Source organism: Solea senegalensis, linkage group LG8 (genome assembly GCF_019176455.1).
Source record: "Solea senegalensis isolate Sse05_10M linkage group LG8, IFAPA_SoseM_1, whole genome shotgun sequence".
NCBI classification, from domain to species: domain Eukaryota; kingdom Metazoa; phylum Chordata; class Actinopteri; order Pleuronectiformes; family Soleidae; genus Solea; species Solea senegalensis.
The window spans coordinates 8601834-8625169 of NC_058028.1; the positions used below are offsets into that span (position 1 = coordinate 8601834).

At 42.0% G+C, this 23336-nt stretch overlaps 1 protein-coding gene across 8 annotated transcripts in view; it reads right to left on the reverse strand.

Moving 5' to 3' along the window:
* The window catches only part of tenm4 (teneurin transmembrane protein 4), a 168465-nt gene extending 145715 nt beyond the window's left edge, over nucleotides 1-22750 (reverse strand). For 7 of the 8 annotated variants that reach the window (XM_044031683.1, XM_044031684.1, XM_044031682.1 and 4 more), the window contains exon 1: nucleotides 22645-22750. The gene's annotated coding sequence lies outside the window, so the exon portion shown is untranslated. Of the gene's footprint in view, nucleotides 1-13717; nucleotides 13788-22644 lie in introns of those variants that run through there. The other variant, XM_044031679.1, reaches the window with a different exon arrangement.
* Nucleotides 22751-23336: the final 586 nt, after the last annotated feature.

Sequence of the window (23336 nt, forward strand, 5' to 3'; positions counted from 1 at the left end):
TTCCCGCACAAAGTTAGAGAAACCATTTATCATTGTCAGCGGGGATTTTATGAATGTCTCTTTTTTTGTGAATGTCTTTTTTATGAATGTCTCATATTTTATGAATGTGTCTTCCACCTCCTATAATCCCACCTCTTCTTTAGACTCATAAACAGCTGAACTAGATTCAGGTGATCTAGATATCTTTCACTGTGGCAGTTCCAGGGCAATGTGGTAGAATTAAAAGAACAGTTTCACAAGTTTTTCTTTCTCTTAAGGACTACTTTAAACATACTTTAAGCAGTTGCGTTGATTTATGATGTGTGAAATTTTACCATAAAGAAGCAGATGAGCAGTCCCTCAGAGATGGTTTTAGCTGGGGAGTTTATGGGCTCTATCTTATTAAAGCTACTTCTTTCATAAGCAGGAGCTCCTATGCGGGGCTCAGACCTTGCTGGCAGAAAGAGGTCGGATCATTCTCTAAAAACTCGTTTTTTGTTTTTTAGTTTTCACCATTACATATTCTGTCCTTGTGTGCCTCTTTTTCTGCATTACGTAGTTTACACGCATGTTAAAAGTCAAATATAAGTCGGACTAAGACAATAATTTGGTTTTTATAATGTCATATAAAAAGCGCGTTAGTCTAACTAACACTGCGCTTGTATTAATCGGACTAACATAACCTGGAAAATGCGATTCATAGTGCGATTACTCTTGCATGCATACGCTAAGTCAGACTGGAGTCAGACTTGGCGTTCTGAGCATGCACCAAAATTTCCTCCCTGGCCTTTGACCCCGAAGTAGAGATTCAGCGGCACCTATGGAGGCGGAGTTAGATGTACACGGCCAATAAATCGGTTGTCTCCTCCGCATGTATACTCAGAATGGGCCAGTTGTCCGATTGCCTGTCTTAGTCAGACTGCGGCCTTAGCTTGATTAAACCGTGCATGTAAACGTACTGAGAGTGATTCCTCTACAAAGGCTCTGAAACAGGGAAGGCCAAGCCGGCAATTGCTTGGGGGCGCTAACCTGAGAGAGAGAGCAGCTGATTATGTTAGCCCACAATAACAACAACAACAACAACAACAACAACAACAAGAGTTTTGGGAAAAGCTTCTTACATTTTTTGCTCACCTTCATGTACAGGAGATTGCAATGGCACAGTTGGAAAGGCACTAACTAGGCCAAATAAAACTATTTTTTTCAGGTTCATGTAAGGCCCCGGGTCCCAGGATCCCCAGAGTCTCTTGAAAAGCCTCCATTTGTCTGACTATTTATATAAGAATTAATTTAGATAACATCAACCCTTCTTTACCTTATGCTCAAAACTCATGAGCAGAAGGTAGAGAGGGTTTTTATTTATTTTTTCCCAGACAACAAATGCAGCTGTACACCAGCATTACTGATGCTGGGTGAAAGCCAGTATGTATGTAAGGAACATTTTTCAGTTTCACACAGCACTTTGTTTTCTGGTTAGTTCATGATACTGAAGATTTTCATAGACGCACTGTACTTTGTCCTCAATCCACAGAGCAACAGCAGTCCTTGAACGGACGCGTTAACAAATAAAAATAAATCACTTCCAAAAAAAAAAAATAAAAAAAAATGGAGTTATGTGATTTTCAGCTGACAGCAATAAATAATCCCTGCTACGGGTCAAGTCATGTGCTGTAGCACAGCAGTTTCCTTTCCTATGATATTCTCCCAACTCAGCACAACGGCAGCCTCTGCAGTCATGATCTAAATCACATAAGCTCCTTCATTGTTTCTGTCTATGTTCAGGTGCATGTAAAAACCGTCTCAGAAGGATCCGCACTTACAGTTACGAAGGCACTGGCCTGGAATACTGACGGCTTGAGTCATACCAGCACGACTATTGACTGGTTAACACTTTTCAGCCTTGCCCTCTCCGGTCTCTCACTTCTCAAAATTAAACAGCAGATTTCAGTACCACAGTTTTTAAGCAAAGCAAAGCTTGCGTCAATAATTTGTTTCTGACATTATTTTAACCTTATGTATTATTAATAAAGTTTAAAGAAGGGGAGTGGGGGGGGTCTGCAGCCTTGACGATACTGTAATAAATACGAACAGTGATTTCATTTGGACTTCATGCATGGCCGCCACCTACGTGCTCCCTGCCTGTGCTCTCACAGCACGTTACCAGAGTCTTCAGAACAAGCCACAGAAGTGTACGCCACTGAAGCCGACTTGATAGTCAGATGTTCACAAGTGAGTCACAGACAGAAAGTGCAGCCAAAAATTCACAGTTCCACTTCAGACAATGACTTCCAGTGTTTTGGGGGCAGAGCTTTGATGAGAGGGCTGACAGAAGGGGGGGGTGTTTCTCTTTTTCAAGTGTAGAACGCTCTTGCTGTCCTTTGTAGACGCCAGCTTTAAAAGGTAAAATCTGGATTAATGCCAGTCGTCCATGATACACTGCACTGAGCCTAAATTAGAGGAAGAGAGAAAGTGATACAACTAATCAATGAAGTGGTTGTGTGCCAAAAAAATAATCAAAATCAAACCCTTTTGCTCGCGGATATAAAACAAGAATGACCGAAAAGTGTATGTAGAAAATGATGACATCACAGTCGACAGGACCTTTGCCCCTTTGAATAATATACATGTTACCACTTCATCATTTTATCCATTTACAGTGTCATTTCTCATGGCCGAATGAGGTCAAAGTCGAGGCCTCAACCAACGACCTTCAACCACATAAATACGAATCAGTTCATCACCCTCCAAGTGGAAGTTTGTGGCGAATTTGAGAAATAATTTCAGTCCTTCCTGAGATGTCATGTTCATAAAATTGGGAAAAATGAATGGACAGAATAAGCCTCTGGCCGTGGACGTTGACAGCGCTGAAGCATAATTACACATTAAGATGCGAAACTGTACGTGCCCACATTTTTATTCCCTGACTGAGAGAACTCCAGCCCTGCCAGACTGGAGATATAGTAAGATATTCAACTATATGGAGATAACGTGCATCATTGGTTGTACTGCGTAACATCAAAAAATAGTTGACGCCTGCTTTAAATTTAGAAAGATTTAGAGTAAAAAAAACAAAACAAAAAAAAACACTGACAGGTCATGTAATTGGAATAATTCATTTCACGTCGAACATAAGTGATTACGCTGACACTTTTGCACTGACGATCATGTACATACACCAGAGCCATCACTATTAATTACCGTCATTATATTGATGAAAAACTTTGTTTTGCAAGGACAGCTAATTTGCTGTGCACTTGGTCCGTGCAGCATGTTTTACTTCTCAGTATTGTAGTAGTGTACAATCTAAAGTAAAGAATGAGACATCCCAGGAAAATGCATACGAAAGCATCTGATAGAAAAATGGAGGCCAAAAGAAGCAAGAAAGCATCACCACTAAGTCGTTCATTTTACACAACACTGCATTGAACAATGAGAGGCTGAGCAATAGAGACATGAGGCAGTGTGTGGGTGGCACAGTGGGCAGAAGGGACAGACCGAGATGTGCCAGAACTTCTTCCCCACAGATTAAAACAGTTAATTTTTCATGTAGTCGGGATAAAAATAGAAGAAGGCACAAAGTTACTTTACTAACCTCGTGTTAAACCTTAGTGGCAAAAAAGCACGCCGTTACCCTCGGGGGAACCAGCACACACTACTGGCTAATGTTAATGCTCGTAGCTGGAACGTGACATGGTGACAACACACTTCTCGCTTCTGTTTGTGTTTGACATGTTTTAGGGGAAGGTGTTTTTTTTTGTCTGCTGAGAAAATGTAATGTGTCTTTTACAATTTCAAAGACAAGTAGGCTGGTTTTAAAACACAAATAGACGCACGAAAATCGGTGACTGAAAGTGTTTGCCGTTCTGTTTTCTTCTGCCGAGTCACGTTCAACATCACCAAAGTGCCGCAAACGAGCAGAAGAGGGAAGTACAACGCACAACAAAAGAAAGCACAGTGGAGACCAGTGACAAGGTTACTTGACATGATTAACTTTTCGAAAGTTTAACTTCAGTCCCTCTCTCAAGCTCATCAGACTGAGCTGGATTGGCGCACGTCACAACACCGCACCGGAAAAAGGTGACATGAACCATGTTTGGAGCCCAGAATGTCTCGTTAGATGTTAGCGGGAGATAGTGAGTTATTTTGGCCGGTATACAAGCGGGCTATGCAGAATCCAACCTGTTACAATAAGTGGAAACAAGAGCAACACAAATGTAACACAGATACAAAGTGAAATCATTTCTTGTGTGTATGTGTATTAGGAATAAAATGCAGCAAGAACCCAGCTCACACATATTTAAATCTGGTCCCTGTGAGGGTCGCCGGTTCTTGTCCCACGCTACTATGATGCAGCAATGTACATTTACATTAAAAAGAACAGTAGCTGAAAATCATTCAGCTACTCTGTGGATCGGCACTGTTAATGCATGCATTACTTTTTTTATTCAACAGTGGACATGTACTACATATCAAAGAGTAACAAAGTACTCTCAACCACGTAGTCGTATATTGTATCCCTGAAAAATGGATGCTGGCTGTGAAATTAAAGATATGCTCTCTGATCCAAGAATTACACTGCATTAAAGTGTAAAAGGTCACACACCCATGCGGAGGACCGCCAAATGGCTTCCGTGCTCAGTAACTTCCTTCAGCAACATTATTTTTTTTTTAGCTTATTCATGTTTTCTGTCCAAAGGTCATTCAATTACTCACAGCATTTATGATACTGTTTACATTACTCAGACAATTTAGGACACGGAAAATGAGCAATGATTGCCACGCAGCTTTACTCGTCTGCCAGAAAGCCGAGTCGCCGTTTACATGCACGAGTAGCTGTCAGTGAAATAATGACAGTTAAATAGCCGTTTTCCAGAAAGCTCTCAGTGTTTTCTCAGTCAGTGCGCTTCCATGTACAGTTCAGTTCGAGCCACGGCTGGGATAGGTTTTCTTTATTGAATCAGGGGAATCGATTTATTGAAGTCTGTACGCTGCCTGTGATGCTAGGTGTTGACACGCCCTCTTTCCGCTTGTTAGTACAAGGCAGTTTCCACTTTAGGTGATGGCTAGTTGTTAGCACACGTCATGTCTACCGACCATGCGTGAACTTTGAGCCGACAGAGCATGAACTCAGTCTCCTCATTTGTCCAAAAATATACAGTATATCTGCCTGGACGTGTTTTTTCTCACTGCTGTCTTCTGCTTTTCTTTCTAAAACAAAGCCAGGGGGGCGGAGCATGTGAAGAGCACCCAGGCCAGCTTGGTTCCAACTGTACGTGTACATGTAGTCGGGATTCAAATCCTGGTTTTAGTCAGACTGAGACGACAATTTAGTTAGTTAGTTGGCCAAAAAGCAAGCCGAAAGAAATACCAACATAGATGACAACAGCTTCAATTTGAGCATCTTTGGGCGCATTCACAGCAGAAAAGTCAGGGGGACTTTTGTAAGCGGACCAAACCGCCTGGACAATGTCACGCAGTTACAACATCTGCTCGTTTGGAGTGGTATTGCCCAAAACGAGCACTGACGAGGAAACAAATAATGTATGAGGAAAAAGAAAACAAAAAAAAAAACGACTGATTTATTGGCCAGGGCCAAAAATCCATCCCCTTCAGCCCGGCGTGTCCACCACAAAAACAAACAATGGAGCAACACCAAATTTATGCAGTGTTGGGGTTTCTGTTTTTACTTAACCAAATTGGTTTCTCCCAAGAAACTGCCCAGTATGAGCAGCAGGCAGGGCAGCGACCTATCCTCGGCGACAGTCCGTTTGCATTCCCACTGTAATCGAACCGCACCAGAGACCCACATTTCCAGGCAGACCAGAGTGTGTTTGTTTGGTCTCCACCAGAGTTCGGATGAGGTTTCACGCCTGCCCAAACGAAGTGGACTATCTGAGGAAACAAACCCTGGTCCGTCTAAAGCCAAGGACCATACAGCTCTGGTGTGAAAGCACCTTTAGATTAGTGTCACCATTTCACTATCCAACCAAATCCCAGTTTACTCAGTTATGGCCATTAAAGTGCTACTGCAGAATATAATGACATCATAGTTGTGTTAACCTTTATGAACTTTTGTGATCGCGTAATTATTTTGTGTGAAATTCTCTCATAATTAGCATATGAATTCTTAATGTGTGGCCATGGCCACCTTGACCTTTGACCTCAGACTAACAAATTCTAATTACTGTGGGTCATCCTTGTGTCCAAGTGGACGTCAGAGGCAGACATAATGAAATTCCCAGCAGGAATTACGGACGTATTGCTTTCATAAGAACTGGACATTATGTATCAGGAGTTTCCATCTTGAGCTAATTAAATGAGCACAACTTTTACAATTTCTGTAGGCACGAGCGCTCAATCATGACTGGACCAAAGTAGTCACGTGGCACTAGTAGATAAAGTAGGTGTTACACAGCTCGTCATATCTTTAAATAGAATCATAGTTTATTGATCTACGTTGATTATTTTACTCATTTTCAAAAGGAAAATGTGTTTTTGTGACATTTGTAAAGTAATGATCTGTCGTTGCAGCAGCAGGCTGAAGTTGTGGTACTGAGGATTACTCATCCTATACTGTGATGGAAAGATTATGGCTTATATCACAGCGTCAATCTTGTTTTTTTTGTTGTTTCTTTTTTTTACAATCATCTGAAGTACAATTCAGATCTGCCAGTCGGCCAACTTATGCCTGAGTGACAAATATCAGAAAATAGCATAGCATCAGTTAAAGTGGGCTTTTATTATCTATCATTTCATCGACTGTAACAAAGAGAGATACAGTGGAACACATTTTAAATTAATATCAGACTGACAACAAAAGACAGAATGCTGCTGATCTTTCACAATGTCACGCTCTTCAAATGTATTTTCATAAAACATTATTATAAAGCATATATATATATACGTGTGTGTGTGTGAAAGCACTCTGCTTTACAACTAAACTAAGTTATCACCATCCACTGTGGGAAATGTTTTGCCAGTAATACACATATTAAGATTGCTATTGTTAAAGCGCCATAAGGATTCTGTGTCCTCTACAGAAGAGCTGAAATAAATAACACTCCAGACCTTAGGCATTTTCTAAAATTGCCCATTTAGATGTATTCGCTAAAAAAATTGAGGGGGAGAAAAGGTATTGATTGTCAGTTATGGTGTTTATACTTAATTTCACGCACAGACAAAAAAAATGCTGTTTAAGACCCACAGGCCTATTTGAAGCGCCGCCTGCTCCAGCTCTGTCTTACTTATGCAACCGAGGTACAAATTAGACTCAAGCAGTTTATTTTCTCGGCGTCTCTCAGGTTTTGCTTTTCACTCTTATTGTTAGAGAGCTCCACAAACACACCAAATCACTGCACTGTGACTGTCTTTGTCAACACCTGGCTGGGTATTAAAATATGCATCTCTGCTCAACCTTCTCTCCCACAAAAAAGACACACTGGGCTCCGAGTATGAGGTTCAGGACCAGGATAAGACAGGTTAAGGGTTCGGGCCAAGAAAAGGACTGTGGTTAGGATACATCTTCAAGTTTGCGCTTAGTGGAGTTTCACTGTTGGCTCACACTCAGACGGACTTTTATTTTATTACCATCATCAGCATTGCCATTACTAATAGTAAATCATCAGCGATGGTCACAGAGAGGTTTAAGTGTGGACGGACGCAGCTGCTCGGTGCGTCTGACTGTGCCGTCTGGTGTGTCTCCTTCAGATGCAGAAGATTACCTTGTGCGTCTGTAAGGCGACGCTGAGGGATGTGACAGAGCGGCAGTATGCGACGCTCTCGGAATGAGAACCTGCTGTCAGACGCGCACTAAATTTTCCCAGACGTGAGACGGAGTTCACGTCCGAAAAATGGCTTTGGGGTCTGGAACATGAGGCCAATGTGGAAGTTGTAAAAAATTGCTACAATAATGATGCTATTCTCACTTTTAATTTGTCAGTTAAGTATTTCCCTGAGGAGTTAATGGTCTCAATCACAAGATTTAAGTCTTTTCCAACAGAGCATCATGTCCATTTTCAGATCACCCCATTTTCTAGTCAGATTTAGAGTCAGACAGATGATAAAGCGGGACATGTTTGAGGGCGTGGCTATGGGGTGACTAACCACAGATCTCACACTCTCAATAATTCTACCCTCTAACCCAGTGTAAGTACTTATCTCAAGGCTTGAAAATGACAGTTCACAAAGGATTGGGTGACTTGAAAAACTGACATGTGTTTCTGGTTCACTTCTTTGTTCATGCAACTGTTTTTTTTTTGTTGCAATGAAATACGATATAAGCTTCCAGGTGCTGCTGTAATGTTCAGGTTTTCAACAGAGCAAAGTCCACAACATACTCATCCACCATGTTCTGCAAAAGACGTGAGTCACACTTGCTTTTGACTGCCCGACTCCGCTCCGAGTTTCCCGCGATTACTCACCCCACACGCGCTACATGTGCAGTACGACTCGCATCAGAACTTGTCAGCGGAACTTTAAATAGTGACTGATGACGTATACAGTAAACATTTGATGTCGCTTTTCCACTGGCATGACTTCACTACTTCTGTTTACTGTTGAATATTTACCATTCGACGATCTACAATTAAATTACATGAAAAACATAGATAATATGCTCATATTTTCTTGTATCTTCACATTAAATACAAAAAAAAAAACCAACTCCATCACAGATGAAGCACTATTTACAAGCCTTTTACAATTCCAGAATAAAAAGATTATGGTGACATGGAATAAGTGGAATTATTCTGCCCATGTAAGTACAGCATATAATCCTATATATGACATAATATAGAACCTTTACAATTGCTCTTCTTTAGAACTTGTCAATGTAGAAATGGCCTTTATAACACTGCTTGACATGCTGAATATTTAGCCGTCATTACTCACTGAGGCTTTTTGCCATCAACAAAGGAGCTGGATTGGAAGCCATTTTCTGATACATCTAAACCACATAAATATAAATATATACTAGTCTGCTGCCTCACATGCGTTAGTCTGTCTTATTTGTTTCCTTTTCACTGAAATGCACCAATCTAACGTAGGGCCGCGGGGATGAGGTTAAAAATAAAAACCTCCAAGAACTAAAAAGATTTTTGTCAACTAATTAACACCTTCATCCGCCTCTAGATTCTTAAATAAAATGCTCAACATCATCAAAGCTGCTCAAATTTACACCTTGCCACACAGGAATTAGTTCCTCTCTGGTGTGAAATTCCAGTAATACAAAAGCTTTCGAAAACTAAGCTGAGAGAACAAGGCTTCAGCATAATGGCATCCATGCAACAGTTTCATCTAAATATGGAGGAATTATGTCCACACAGCAATAACACAGGGAGACTAACTAGCCAGACCATTTGACATCTTATCATCTGGTTCAGTGATAATAATGTAAGACGGGAACGTGTAGAAAGTACTTCCTCGAGAGAGAGGAGGGGGGTTTGCAGTCCAGACTGTGGTCTGCAGTCCTGAAAAGTTACAGAAACCAGTCGGCAGACATTCCGGTGAAAATGGGTCAAACCCAAGGTGATTTATCACAGAATGAAATCATTTTTTGGTTTAACACTTGTATGTGACGGTGTAAACACTTTGTCCATGTCCATAAATGAACCAGCGTGTGTCTAATTGTTTAAATGCACATCTTAATTCTCTCCAGCGTGGAGCGACGTGTGTGTTTCAACGACTCCCTCCACATATTTAGATGAATCCCCTTTGTTCGGCGGTAATTTCAGAGTAAATAAATAAATAAATAAATCCAACACAAAACCCGGCAGGGTTATTGTTTGATATGTCACCACTTTGTAAGGAAGAGGTCAGCAGACTCAGCTTCCATTTTCACTGATGGCATTTTATAGTTGAAATATGAGGCCTGTCACTAAATGTCACCTCACCACCGCTTTGTCATCTCATCATTCTTTTCACCACTTGTCACACTGAAGCCCAGCTTGTGACACAAGCAAACTGTTAGCTTCCTTTCAGGCAGGCTGGTGGGCCTTTATTAATATTTATAGGAGTAACAGCTTAAGGCCAGCCCCCTTGAGAGTTATCACTCCTCTTTGCTGCCAAACACTTGCGAAATATATTGACAACTGCTTTCCAGCACCCCCCCGAAAAGCTCCGAGTGCAGGTGTGTGCAGCAGGTTTCAAAAATATGCCAGTTTTCTGCAGGAACAAAGAGAGAAAAAAATAAAAAGTTACTCCCATTTGATTTAACAACATGAACAACAGTGGAAGCAGGTGCCATTCTTCAAAACAACTTGAAAAAAATGATTTAAAAAGAACTGGGACAGAGAAATGTTGTTACTGAATAAAAAAATAATAAATAGGCATACAGTCATGATGTCATGTCACGGATGTCACTGCGGTGTCTGGGTGAGTGAAAAAACACAGACTGCTGGCAGCGCCGTGATGGCTTTGAAAGCAATCAGCCAATTTGAACCAGTTTCCAGTGAAATGTTTGGCCTGCGTCTTTTACTGTGGAACTGCTCATATCGCCCGTCCCTCGTCAGACATAAGCAGTTGTAACGATGCCTCCCGACATAAAGTGGCACGCACACGGACGTAATCAAAGGGAGGTTGTTCCCGTCCTGAGACACTATCTGATTGCTTGGATTAAAGATACAAAGACTACAGACCGCAAAATTATTTCATCACTCTCTTGGCAAGGTAAATGTTTCCAGAGCCATCCTGATGGCTACAGGCAGACTATACCATCCCTTAATGTCACAGTCACTTTGGCTGTCAGTTAAAGTTTTTTTGTTGTTTTTTTTTTTTGCTTGAAAAAGAGGTCTTCATAGGTCTATAAAATACATATAAACCCAAAACCTAATCCGGACCTGTCAATCATTTGATGGCAGAAGTAATGGAGCTTTCCCACAATACAGTACCAGTGTTTTTGTTTTTATGATATGAATTTTTCATATACCCCACTACCGTACAAAACGTCGGGAACGCAGAGCGACATAGTTGGAGAGGGGGCTGTTTAGCAGTTGCACCAAACAAAGCAGCATGTGGTCATCTTGGCCCTAACCCTGACCTCCCTTCTTCTCCATGCCTAACCCTAAACCCTTACTCTTTCCCCCGAAATTGAGTCGTTTCTTGTACGTGATATACTTAGAAGCCGTCTGTTCTTCCACTTTTCTGAGATTTCTCTCAAAATCCTCTATTGTAGTGAAAACTTCGGGACTTCTATCTTGGGAAATAGTTGCCGGCAGCCGGCCCTCAGTACGTCACTTCCGGCACCACAGCCCTATAATAGCCCTGTAATATTGTGATGGAGCATTCCCACATGATAGACCATTAAAGTACGGGCTACTCTTCAACTTCAAAATATGAATTGCTTCCAACAAGTGAGCTTTTCTTTTTATTAACTGGCAGGAAACGCAGAACAATCAGAAATAGAGCAGCTAAAAGTGGTGACTGTGGTTAAATAAATAGTGTTAAAAGAAATATGAGAAAATAATAGTGCCATGCTGTAACAATATCTGACATTCACAGAGATCGGTCATTCACTTATGGTAAAATAATTGTTGCAGCCCAATATGCTGCGATGCATATTACATAGCATCTAAGGAAAGATGATTTCTGATTTCAACTTATTGATAATTGACAAAATATGACTTGTTCACAATCTTGCAGGATAATCAATATAAATATAGCTTAGACGAATTGCCATTTTACACATTTGTTGCCCCCGCTGCGAATTTCCTATTTCCTCTAGATGAGGCTGACCTCTTTTTACAACACAGGGTCAGATCTTCTCAGGTCTACTCCGCTATTATTCATTGTGTCGGGTCACGAGTCCAACGGTTCGGGCGCACCTATGAAGACCTCCAGCTTGTAAACATGTAGATACTCTTCTAATGTAAATTCCTCAAGAATCAAAGGGTTCAGGGAAGGGCAAGCAGTACATCCCATGCGTTAAATAAAGTTGTGGTCTTTTTTTCTTTGATAAGACATTGCCTTTTTTCCTTAGGTGGCATCAATGAGCCGAGTAAATATTCCTTTAAGCCACAAAAACAAGTGATATGGAAAAAAAATAATATCTGTGAAAGCGGGGGGAAAAAAAAGCAATAACCCCAACAAAAATGACCCTTTTAATCATGGCTATGAACATACATCATTTAAATTCTTTAACTTTAACTACCATTCGCTACACTTTCAGAAGAATATAAAATGACTCGTGTGCAATTTTCCAGTAACAGATGCTGACAAAAAGCCAATTCCAGCCAAGTAAAAAATGGCCCTGATTTGAGAATGTTTAAAGGGAGAGAGAGAGAGAGAGAGAGAGAGAGGCTTAATCAGAGAGGAGTGTGATAAGCTCTTAAATGTCCTGCACCTTCTCTTTAATGTCGTCCTAATTTGGATCCTTTAAAGATGCCTCTGTCATGGCAATCACAGCTTACACTCACAGCGGCAAATTAGCATGAGTTCTGACAGGAACTCAGCGCTGACATCGAGGACTACTTGTGATTAAACCTCGACAAACAGTCTGGAAATGGGCAGAGCGAGATTGTGGTCGCCTCCTCCAAGTCATGCCTGAAATAAACAGCGCAGGAGTGTTTTCACGACGACTATGCCGGCCCGCTGAAAGCCTTGCAATCCAGTCAACACGGGACTCATTTGTAAGGCTTTAAACGTCCGTGTGCCGCCTGCACATAAAGATGGATGACATAACTCCTCCACCAAAAGTAAAGCTAAATCACCTTGGCTGCAGTATAGGTCGTAAACCCCGCCTCAAATGGACGGGACATGGGCCAAATTAAAAAGTCAAAGTGCAATCTTCTGGTTTTCTGAACACTGAGTTCTGGTTTTCGTATTTCTGATAAGTTTGGATTTAATAAGGTATTTAAAGGGGGGTGAAATCGTGATTGAGGGAGTGGAGACTGAATTTGCGATTGGTCAAGCGAGTTTATCTGTGGAACCCTGACACCATGGCTCCACTTCACAATTACTACTGCACAAGACTCTGAGTCACCAGCAGAAAATGGCAGCACCCATATTTAGGATACTTCATTTTTGGACAGTGGGAGAAAAATCTTTACAAAACAAAAGGAAATCCACTGCTATAAATGCATTATGACTGTATAAAAATTGCATAGAATCCATGAAATGTCAGCTAAAGCTGAATAATTTTGATTTATGCTCATCAAAATGATGTTTTGTTTCGTCTACTAACCAAATGTATTTCGTTTTAATGATTTATTCACCGTACGGAGCAGAAAATAATCACATTTAAGAAGCTGAAAGAAGTCAGAGAACTTGTTTTAACACTCAAATCAATTTGCTAATTAGCACAATAGCTAAAAGGTGATTAATTAATAATCAATTTATCGCTGCAGCCCCGGAGCACAGTTGTAGATAGGCAAGACGATGATCATCCAGAAATATTCACGAGTTTCACAAAACAAATGAGAAGAGAAGCAGATAAGATTTCCTGTAACATAGACAGCGATGTTGCCACTGGTCAGCAGAGACCAAATATCAGCCATTTGATCCACGCAAAAAACTCCAACTTCAACACACCGTTACACACTCAGGTTTGTAACGTCAGAAGAAAATATTCCATATGAATACCAGATACAACGACAACCAAGTTAAAATAAATCTACATCAGCAACAACTCAGTAAAAGGCATTGAGCCAGTTTATTAAACACACCAGTCATTACTGTGAGAAAATGCCATATTCACATATTGGCATCAAAATCACTACTTTTTTTATGAGCTGCTGTGACTCACCTTCAAAAATGTCTTTACTCGGTTTGAGCTATAAATAAGGTCCTGGTAGTGTTGCTTCTGAGAGTAGCCATGTCATCATTCAACACATTGCACAGTCATACTGGCTGCAGCCTCCGTACAGTGCATGTTGCTTTTCCGACTGTAACTCACTGGGGTTTAATTACCTGCAAATTAACAGCAGTTTCACTATCTTGCATAAGATTATCCTGGTCATGATGAAATGCCACGAGGGAGTTGATGGGTGGGAAGCTTCCCAAGAAGCAGAAAAATATGAGATGTCATATTGTTAGTCTGATAGCGCTAAGGACAGCGATTCCCGTCACCCTCGCGATGCGACCTTCAAACACTGTCAGGACATCTCATCATTCCTGTCACTTTTTTTTTCCCCCCCCCCAGAGTTCAAAACGAGTTGAAAATCAGTCATCAATTGACTGGCTCTTTGTGTATGTGCCGTCCGTAACTGCGGCAGACCCACAGTATGAAAACAACAATGTGAGTGGGGCAATTTCGTGCAGTGCATTTAACTCTGGTGGTGTAAAACTCGTTGACCCGACAGCTGGACGGAGTGAGTCTGTGAGTAGTCGTCGAGAGCAGTTTGAAATGGTCAGCCTCAATTTTGCTCCATCAGTGAAGAGTTTTTTAGTGTGTGATGGGCAATCAAACACAAAGATCCGTTAGGTCAGCAATGACAAAGCTGCTCTATTAGAGGGGAAAAAACTGTTAAATGACACTTTGACATTTCATTTTTCAAAGTCTTTTTTTAGTGGTTTTAGATTTTTCTCTCATTTGTCAGCTTAATTTTCTGCCACATGTCTCACTTTCATTTGCATGTTTCAGCAGACTCGGCAACACTAAAAGTGTTTTTTTTATTTATTTATTTTGCGAGTCAAACTGATTTATATCTCTAGTTCAGGTAAAATACTTGACAGGTTATAATCACAGGGTACTTCACGATACGATACGTGATGCATGGTCCACGATACCAATAATATCACAATACCAGGATTCTGTGATAATTTATATACTGCAAGACAATCGTGTAGCGATACATCGCAACATCTGTCTAACCGAAGAAAACAAAACGTCTATTTATTCACAACATGGAGAACAAAGTGCATAAAGGTCTATGTATTGAACATGGATGGATGGCATCTGTTAGCTTAGTTTTCTCCACCATTATCCCGCTGTGAACTCACTCTTTTCTTGGCCCAACTTTCCCTCATTCATTTGAGCAGCGCCACCGTGAGGAGACATGGAGTAGCAACGACCGGCGACTGAAACTGGCAGGGACTGTTTACTTTAGAGTGCCTTCATTTGTAATTAAAATATGGATATTTTATTTTATTATGAACAAACGTCTGTAACATCATCAATGACATTCACACATTGCTGATTTAGCCGTGTGTTTCTCAGTATAGCAGTGTTTAGATGTCATGTTGACCCACTGGCCACAGGAAGTGACTTGTTTCGTGTCAAGATAGACGGAGGCAACAGCAACGTTGTTGGCGTATGCCTGAAACCAGAAAGAAGCACTCACAAGAAGTTTCAACTATTATACCTCCACAGAATCATTCACACAAACACTCCCACAGTCAGGTTTGATAGTTTTGCTTGACAGGGCGCATTAGCAGATGAAGGACACGGCATCACAAACAACGTTACATCATCTCTGCTCACGCCGACTAAACCGACGCGAACTAATTCCATACCAACAACGATCACCTAAGTTACGCACTGCAGCTTTAATTTAAACACTAACAGCTGGTAGCGTCCAGGTCATGTTTAACACCGCTCACTTTCAAAGTTGACAATGAGAAGCTCCCGAGACGAGCTGCGAAACACATCCTAACAAAACTGGAGGTTGTCAAACTTTCCTCCATTCATCCTAAAATAAGCCTTGAATCAACCATTCTCCCGGCGAAGCTCCTGGACCAGCTGGACCCAGGTATACCCCGGAGATTGTACTCTTTTGCTGAATCTCATTTACCTCAGTTTCCCTCTTCCCAGTGTCCTATTTGGGAAGCGGCTATCTCCCTCTCTCCTATCCTCTCAGCCTATATATTTAAATACTGTACCCTACAGATCTGTAAGTTTAATTCACAAAAAAAAACAAAAAACTGTGCAGCTAAGCATAGGTGATTCAATGGTTGCTTAGCAACAGAGAGAAAAAAAATCCAACTGCACCGCTTCTTTAAAATGTAGGTTTCAACCCTTCAGGCAGCACTGTGCAAGTCTGTGTGATCAGAGCATTAATAAGGACAGTGCCAAACGTCCTTCATGGAAAACATCTGACCAGATCCTAGAGTTCAGGAAACACTAATGAATGCATTTGGCTGGGAGCGTCGTCATCACAGAACATGGGGATATGCCAAGAGGCAGTGTTTGCACCACTAAGTGCACCTGGTCCTATAAAATGGCCTCATATTATTACAACCATGCAAGGCAACCATCAGACCTAATGACCCTCCTGAGATGGCTGCTCATCCCATTACCAGTCCAGAACCATGTTTAAAAGTGCGAACGAGACTCCGTCTGTTGGAGGCATCCGCACGCTCCCTCCGTGCATTAACCTCCTTTCAAAGTAAGAAAAAAGAGACAAACGCACCGGCTGAGTCAATACCATCGACAAAACCAGTGCCTTAACAGAATGCAAAAAAAATAAATGCTAAGGTATTATGTTTGTCCAAGATTTAAAACTCATACTCATCTCTTACCCCCGAAGGAAATATCTTTTTACGCCACACTGCACTAATAAAAGTTCCCACAGCATAATGATTTACTGATGTTAACAAATACAGAGGCAGGCAAGTCATGAGTGACAACAGCTCTCAAAATGATGCACTTCTATTTCCTTCGTCATGAATTAGATCACATTAAAGAATCGCATTTTGACCCAGAGAGGAAATAAAAACACGTCGAGCAACACCTCAGCGACAGAATCCAAAACTGTGGAACACATGAAGGACTTTCTTTTCTTTGTTTTTTTTTGCATTATTCATTTAAGAGACGCAGGATTAATGCATGAAGTGGGAATTCAAACGCCGGCCATCGCCGCTCCATTCTACTAGGGTGATGTTTGTGCTCGGTGAAAGAGACTAAAGCTGAAGATATATGACAAGAGGGGGATTTTACTTTAAACAAAAAGACCTGAAAACAGGCCAATGCTCTGCTGCGGCAACAGGAAGACAGGAACATATCAAAGTGGAGACTGTAACGATAACGCACCGCACACCTGCAGATTGTCGTGAGCTTAAAAATGAGAGTCATCCCCAAAAATTGCTACATGTGTAACGACGAAAGGCCGGACACAAAGAGGAGTCTGTCTCCGTGTTCCCAGGAGGAGAAACACTATCCTGTGTCTGGGGGCTCAACCCCTTCCTCGCTGCTCGAGTACTTTGTTTGAGTGACTCGGACTTTCACGGCCCCAAACAGGTGTAAGATTCCAGCTCTTTGAAAAAAAAAACATAGACCCGACAGTTATTGTGGAAACAGCGAAAATACGCTGTGAAAACGGAGAACGTGCAGACGGCAGACATGTATCCATTACATCGACACATCATATTATTTATACTATCATTTGTAAAATATGATGAAAGATTTTTATGTGGAAAGCAGAAAAAAAAATAGCTGGGGGAAAAAAAAAACCCAGTGGATTCTAAAAAAAAAAATGTCAGAATCGTAAGATCAGAGATCGACTGGTTCAGTGTATCATCAGACAGATTGGCTTCCACTGGGTTTACCGTGATCCGGGTCCTAATAGAGGTCTGCGTATCTGTGTTGAAGCATTAAATACAACAGACAAGCTCACAACATCAAACTAGAATTGACGGAAGGCTCTGATTCACCATTTCTCAAAGCACAAAATCACACGTTCTGTCTAAATCAAACTATTTAGTTCTATTTTCAAACCCAGGTGAGGTCGTCAATGGCAACTACAAAAAAAAACTTCAATTCTCTTGCTCGTCCAATCAGAATCATACACTGTGTTCTCTCCATCTCCCTTCGCTCTCTCCTCGTAACTTCAGGGTCTGATTTGGTCGGACGAGCTCTGTAAAAATCTTTTTATTTTTTATTTTTTATTTTGTTTGAAGTCTTTATCTTAATCTGTTATGATGACACAACTGATAACGCAGTGTAATGAGATATACAAATGAAAAGTGACACCGTCCAGGTTTCTATCGATCCCCGATAATCCTTGTTTTATAAGGCGATGAATTCAGTTTTGGACGTGTTTTTTCTTTCTTTCTTTTTTTTCCAATAGCTGTTTGGAAAATTGCTGTCATTTTGTAATCTGTTCTCGTCAAAAAGAAATTATATATATATTTACTTATTTTTTGGGTGTGGGGGCCTTGCATTCACAATCTCTTTGCAACCAGGTTAGAAAAATGATGACTCGATTTACAGTACAAAGGAACTGTGCTATTCTATTTCCAAAGCAATTAAAGGAAAGCATTCACCCAGTATGTGTGAGCTTTTCCACACAAGGCTGCATATTTTTGACACATTACAACACCAGCTCTGAGGAACCTGTGTCCAAAGCTGCACCATCTTTATGACAGCACATGAAAGTTGTCTTTAAAAGACACAAAATACAGTCTCCAAGCAGCATGGGATCATAAGCTTCAGCTTACTTCCTGATTAAGTCACTGATCCTCTCTGTCCTTTTCCCTAAATGTGCTACGTTAAAGTTGCACTGGTCGCTGGTCGTTTTTAAAAAAGTGTAAAAGCGACAGACCGACCCTTTCCTCTCTATCTCTCTCTACGCCTCACTTCACTTGTGACTACTGCTGCAGCGGCAGTGACTCTCAGCGCTGCCGAGCAGCTCGGTGCCTTTATCTGTTGCATGTGTCACGAGCAAAACACACCCTGCATCCATTTCAAGGTAAAAGCAGTTCTCGTGGTTTTTTTTACCGTGAAATATTCCAGGACGAGCCGATGCGTGGCTTCACACTGAAGAATCCTGGCATTTCATTGAGGATTTAGAGCTCAAAAAGTGGACTATTAAGTGACGATGTTCAAAGACAAACCCTGGGCAAAACATTGCGGCAGCCACACCGAGCGGATTAAGTAACATCTAAAGAGTGGTGGAAATATGTTAGCTAATGTAAGTACACTGCGCAAAAGTCTTCAGCCACCATTCGATTTGCCGTTTTAGCAATGCTTTAGCGGCCATAAAGTACAATTATTTCCCCATCACTTTATTGGAACACGTCTAGAAAACACCGCGAACATGTACGCAGTTTTTTTTTTAGAAAAATAAAAGCTTCTACAGGTCAAAGTGTCACTCAAACAGTACCACAGTCCTGGCTCTCTTAAACCTGGAGTGGACCCTAATTAATGCTCCTGTTAAAACCTGCGTTTGTCATCAAATATCTGTTGTGAAAAAGGTCTATTCACGACATGCATTTATTCATTACACGCACATGTCATCGCAGACTTTTGCACAGCAGAAATCTTACATATTGTGTCTTTACTGCGTACTGCGATCGTGTAGCTCGCGATAATGCTGTCGGCGCTTGTGTACAGGTTTGCACCTACAGTCGGCATCCACTGTAGCGTCGCTGCGAATGGTAACGAGCCACAAAAAAGGACAAAAGTGCTTTGCAACGCTCCACCGGTCACTTGATAACGCCACATGCATTCGATTTCAGCAGAGTTCCAGACTTATTGCACAAAGTCTGGCGCTGTCCTGTCAACATTTGGGCAGAGAACGAACGGGCAGTGCGTGTGAGTGAGTGAGAGACCCGAGACAAAGGGAGGCAGAGGGAGAAGGAATGTGGTGTCCAGCTTTCATGTCCAATAAAGTGGTGTAATTGTGACAGCCAGCCATTAGTTGTGTGTGTGATAAATCACAAGATGACAGACTGCTGCTTCAACTAAACATAATGCTTGGGGCTACAAAACTCACCTCTCCTCTTGGTGCACTTGACGCTGCTGGGTTGAAAACGGTGGATATGTATGGATGGATCACAGATTAACAGGGAACTGTGATGCATAATTTATGTGTCAGTATTAACATGACACAGGGATCGATTTTCAAGGTTGCGTAAGGCGAGAATCAAAAGATTTTTTTTTATCCATCGCTTTTATTTTCTGACGTTACGTTGTCCACACAAGACGATTGAGGAAATACTCTGCACCGTCCACGGTATCAATTCCCCTCAAATGCAGCCTCCTCTCCTCCCAAGATGACCATACAGTCTCTCACAACAATTATTATTTGAAATACACAATATCCCCTTGGAAACCTCCGCGGGGACCGAGGCATTTCATATTGTATCTTCTCTGTCATCTTTGTGCCCCCGTACGCTGCCAACGTTAGTTCAAAACACGACAATCGTTTATGGAACGTAACAAGGTCCAAGCGCAACTCACATGTCATCTTTCTTCTCGGCCCTTAAGAGAATAGCAGTGTGTTTCGCAGCTCACAGCGAAGCCAACACAACAAAGGCAAAAAGACAAGCAACAGATTTTTCATTCGTGACCACAGAGGGTGGGTTGATTCCCTCTCTTATCATGCAGAGAACTAGTGCCGGGGCTGCTTCTCAGAGCTCATCAGCACGACAAAGACAACGGGGAGAATACGGCCTTGTTCTACAAAGGTTAACCTCGACGGGACCTAACAACTCTCAGACTTCTCATTTGATGCCCCCGCAAAACACTTGTCATGGAGGCTGGAGGGCCCCTGGATTCCCCTGGATTTAACCTCTAATATCTGAGGTCACCGATCCCACCAGGGCCAATGGTGGCACTTGTAAGCCCCGCCCCCACCCACCCACCCACTCACAAAAAAGACACATACGCTGAGCAGTTTCTCAATAGTCTGAATGTCTGCTGCGTGTCCTGGCTAAGTTTGACTATTAGTACAGACTGCAAAATATCTCTGATTTCCTTTTTTCAAAATGTCCACTTGGCTCACAATAGGGCAATTTCACCTTTTTTAAATGTCAAATACTAATCTCTCTCTATGTGAGGATAATACAGAGAACCACTCTGTGCCTTCTATCACATGGAAATGAGATTTTCTGAGTCGTTTGGAGAGAATTTCGCGAGACCTGGTTCGAGGCGCGCGTGTAATATGCTCTTGGGCTGAAGTTGGGAATGCCTCAGTGTATCTGTGGAGTTTTGTTTCTTACTGACTAATGGTCTTAATTAGCGCAATGACGATTGAGATTGCACTTCCACTATGTCTACAGCAAATTCACAACCCTGTGTGGGTGAGAGTGTGCATGCATGTGTGCGCGTGTTAAGCCTTACGACGTGTCCAATCAGAGCGCAGAGCTCGTCTAAGCTGTGTGTGCTGGGCCCCAACAATGACTCCCAGGGGTCCAACTCACGCTTTCACTCCTCCACTCTCAAACTGCAGAACATTCAAACAGAGCGGGCGTCTTAATTTATTCACTTTGATTCAACTGGTCCAAATGTGACGCCATGTAATAATGTGGGGATCGAGGGGGGGGGTGTCTCATAACCGTAAAATGTAAAAACTGGATATGAGATTAAAGTTATAACTTTAAAGTCGAAGAATAGTTTCATTTTGCTTAAGTGTGGAAAGAAGATTAGGGTTTTTTTTTCTTCTTATCTTAGAATATAGATAGAAGAACACTTTGCCTTAAGCATTACTAAATATTGATTCATCCAAAACAATTCAAGCAAACAAAGACCACAAACCACTGTGGTGTACTACAACACACAAAGCCACGCCAGTGACTCCATGGACTCTTGGGAGGGTTTGGCGAACACTGCTCGTCGCAGGTCAGCGAGTATTTTGCAGATTGATCAGTTGAAATTATCCCGGTACCTCTGTCTGGGTGTTTATTTCATTTTTTTCCAGAGCACAACAGAGAGTAAATTACTGGTTATTTTCTGCAGTGAAATAGTTCAGTAATTGCTTTCCAAAGCAAACTATTTTAAAGTCAAATTATACCAAGGTAACCTAATATTATCTTGTAGGGGAATAAACCAATGTCAAGCCATTCGAATAAGAATTAAAAGAAGAAATGCAATGAAGTCTTTCAAAACAGTTTGAGACAGTTGATCAGTGTAGATTTAATTAGACCACATGCACCTGGCACTTAAATGACGTGTGCTGTGACATTCGGATTGTTTATTTATATTTATTTAAAATTAAAATTAAAAAATGTTCCTCCTAATATAGGAGCAGTACGACAATGAATGTTATTCAACTTGACAGAGTTGACTATGGAGAGAGTGAGCAGGTCATCATGACAGCCATAACAAATCTACTCGTCCGGGATTTGTAAAGCAACTGCGTTTATTGTAATGTGTCTCAAAGACACCGTCAGAGAGGAGAAGGTCTTTTTTTTTTTTAAATCCTCACTCTTTCACTCACTCACACGCTCACAAATCAGGGCACTTTGACCAACCTATAGATACATTTCACGAGGCAAGTCCTTCCCTGTCTTCATCTGTTATTTATGTCCTGTCCTCGCATCTTTTGGGACGCGCTGCTGCTGCAGACTATAACCCTGTTCTGTTCCCGAGCCTAAAACAGCAACACGGCACTTTCTCATGCCGTCACTGCACAGCATACACAAACACACACACACACACACGGTGATGTTACACATTTAGAAGAAAAAGAAAAAAAAAACACACACACAACACAAACAGGAGGAGGCGCAGGTACAGCGGCAGCCTTCAGTGCCGCGCCGCGCCGCGCCGCGCTAATCTACCTTCACCCGAGGAGTAACATGCAGCAGATTTCTAAAGATGCACCATGCAAACACCGCAGAAAGCGGAGGAAACAAGCATCTATCAGTGCGCGCGCGTGCGTGTGTGTGTGTGTGTGTGTGTGTTTTCCTCCTCACATGACTTCTCTGTAAATACGCTCCGCTGCTGCATGCAATGATGTTGGGGTTTTTTTGTACACTGGCAAACATATCTCACTGAAAAATTAATCTTACCATTCTGAAGAGACATCCAATGTAGCAGCAGGCCTGTCCCGATGGCAATTCACCAATATGAATGTGGGATGGTCCTCCTCCTCCTCCTCCTCCTCCTCAAAAAACAAAAAACAAATTCCCCCTTTTTTTTTTTGCTTCTACTCCTTCCTCCTCTTCACTCCGCTTCGTTTTGATAGTACCCAGAGCAGGCGAGAGTGTTGCGCACGACACGGTACGGTGGGGAGAAAAAAATCCTCCTCCTGCTCCTCCTGCTGCTGCTGCTGCTGCTTCAGCTGCTGCTGCTCCAAGGTGCTGCTGCTACTACTGCTGGTGCTGCTGCTGCTGCTGTCACACACATGGATGAGAGAGGCGGCACACGAACGCGTCCATTAACACGCGCAAAACCCCCGAATCCTCCGGGACAAGTGTGTGAAACTGTCCCCCACGGCAACACGGTGGGATGCGAGGGAGCGGGCGAGCTCAAGGTGCTGGGGAATGACACGCTGCTGCCTGCGTGGGTCCCTCACGATCTCTGCACAGTGGCGAGTTTGGAGTCGGGGACGGTTTGTGCGGCTGTGCGTGGTCGCCCCCTTCGGTTCTACACTGGAGTCCACTCACTACAGGTCTTACGCTTATCTACAGTGGAGGGTTTAGAAACATGACTGAGGAAAGATTAGATATTACACTCATGTCCTTCTGCTACTGACTCATAC